Source organism: Moschus berezovskii, chromosome 27 (genome assembly GCF_049115385.1).
Source record: "Moschus berezovskii isolate FMDL1 chromosome 27, NW_MosBer_1.0, whole genome shotgun sequence".
Lineage (NCBI taxonomy): Eukaryota > Metazoa > Chordata > Mammalia > Artiodactyla > Moschidae > Moschus > Moschus berezovskii.
In genome coordinates, this window is record NC_142486.1 from 29604130 (window position 1) to 29606568 (window position 2439).

The window sequence follows — 2439 nt, forward strand, 5'->3', positions numbered from 1 at the left end:
CTTCGATTGAAATTGGCTTGGTTTCTTAATTAAATAAAAACCTTCATGCAATTCTGCTTGAGGTGAATTCTCTGGTCTATTTTTTATTTTTTTTAGGATTTTAATTTTTGTTTTATATTGGAATGTAGTTGATTTACAGGGTTGTGTTAGTTTCAGGTCTATACTAAGTGATTAATTATCCATTCTTTTTCACAAGCACATCTATCTATTCTTTACAGATTCCTTTTCCATATGAGTTATTACAGAATACTGAGTAGATCCCCTGTGCTATACAGTGGGTTCTTGTTGATTATCTATGTTATATATAGTGGTGTATAGGTGATAGTCCCAAACTCAAAATTTATTGCCCCCCCTTCTGATGCTAAAGCTGAAACTGCAATACTTTGGCCACCTCATGCGATGAGTTGACTCATTGGAAAAGACTCTGATGCTGGGAAAGGTTGGGGGCGGGAGGAGAAGGGGACGACGGAGAATGAGATGGCTGGATGGCATCACCGACTCTGTGGACATGAGTTTGAGTGTACTTCGGGAGTTGGTGATGGACAGGGATGCCTGGCGTGCTGTGATTCTTGGGGTCGCGGAGAGTCGGACACGACTGAGCGACTGAACTGAACTGAACTGAACTTCCCCCTGCTACATTTCCCCTTTGGTAACAATATATTTGGTAACAATAGTCTGAGACTATTTCTCTCTCTGTGTGTGTTTATATAAGTTCATTTGTATCTTTTTTTTTTTTTTAGATTCCAGTTATAAGTGATATTGTATGATATTCGTCTTTGTCTGATTTACTTCACTTAGTATCCTCTCTCTGGCCTTTATTTTTTAAGATTAAAAAAAAAGATGCATTCTTAAAACTGCTGCTGCTGCTAAGTCGTTTCAGTTGTGTCTGACTCTGTGCGACCCCATAGACGGCAGCCCACCAGGCTCCTCTGTCCGCAGGATTCTCCAGGCAAGAACACTGGAGTGGGTTGCCATTTCCTTCTCTGTTCTTGGAACTAGTGACTGTAGAACTTACTGGTAAGTTTCTAGATAAATTTCAGATTGGGTTTGGAAACACAATTTTTAAGTAAGTAGAAAGAGAAGTAGTGATCTAGCGTGGATTCATGGATTCACAAGGCAAAAGCCATTCACTGATCAATTCAAGAAATACATTTAGTTTTTAAGGCATATTTACGTGTATGTTTTAGGTATCATTTTAGGTTCTGTGGATTGAACAGTGATTAAAACAGTTGAAATAATTTTTTTCTTCTCGTGATATTTGTATTCTAGAGGAGGTAAGAGGAGTAGCAGACAAAGAACAAGATAAATAAGTAAAGCCAGTTAGAGTGTGAGATGATGGTAGGTCATATGGAGAAACATAAGGCAAGGAAGGGGATAACAATACTCCCGTTTCTTTTAGTTTTAAAAAAGGTCATTACCTGGGAATGAGAAATGAGTGCCTAGTGATTATGGAGTCTCCTTTTGGGGTGATAAAAATGATTTGAAACTATATAGAAGTGATGACCATACAACATTGTGGTTGTAATCTAAATCCAATGAACTATGCATAAAAATGGGTAATTTTCTGTTATACGAAATTTTTTCCTCAATAATAATAAAAAAGTCATCAGGAAAGGATTTTATTTTATTTTTTAAAAAGTGACATTTGATAAGGACCTGAAGGAAGTGAGGGAGGGAGTCCCTTTTTCCTTTTAAAAGAATTCCATATATGAATAAGTGAGATTATACTTGTGTTGGAAATATCCTGTGATACATACCTGATGGGTTACCCGTGACTCAGGACCAGTGCTATACGGCCAGGGCTAGTTCACCTGACCCCACTGTCATGGCCAGGATTGAGATCATCTCCAGGCCGAAGCCAGAGGTGGACTGCCCAGGCAGAGCCTTGGAGGTCTCTTGTGGGTGGAAGATGAGCATCCTGAGAGGCTGCACAATACCTGAAGAAATAATTTAAATTGTTGCATCCAACTGGACTAAAATTTATTTTTTATTAAATTTAAAAAATATTTATGTATTTGGCTGCACTGGATCTTAGTTGTAGCATGTGGGATCTAGTTCCCTGACCAGGGATCGAACCTGGGCCCCCTGCACTGAGAGTGCAGAGTCTTAGCCGCTGGACCACCAGGGAAGTCCTTGGACTAAAATTTCTTTCTTTTCTTTTATTCCCGCTCCATCGTCAGTGGGGCTGCTCCATAGTCAGTGATGAGAAGTACCAGATCAGTAATAAACTGCACTTCATTTGCATGTCTGAAAGGTAATGTGTGTAAACTTGAGACCCCAAATCAGTTGTATGTTCCCTTTTTTGGAGGGGCTGGGGAACAATGAGTCCTGAACTCATGTTTCTCTAACAGGTGTGTGTGTGCGCATGCTCAGTCACTCAGTTGTGTCCGACTCTGAGATTCCATTGTCTGTAGCCCGCCAGCCTCCTCTGTCCATGGA

General features: G+C 39.9%; 1 non-coding gene across 1 annotated transcript; it reads right to left on the bottom strand.

The window, feature by feature from the left end:
- Positions 1 to 2055: 2055 nt before the first annotated feature.
- Positions 2056 to 2128, bottom strand: TRNAE-CUC (transfer RNA glutamic acid (anticodon CUC)). The gene has a single exon. It is a non-coding gene; the product is annotated as a tRNA-Glu (tRNA).
- Between the last annotated feature and the right edge of the window lie 311 nt (positions 2129 to 2439).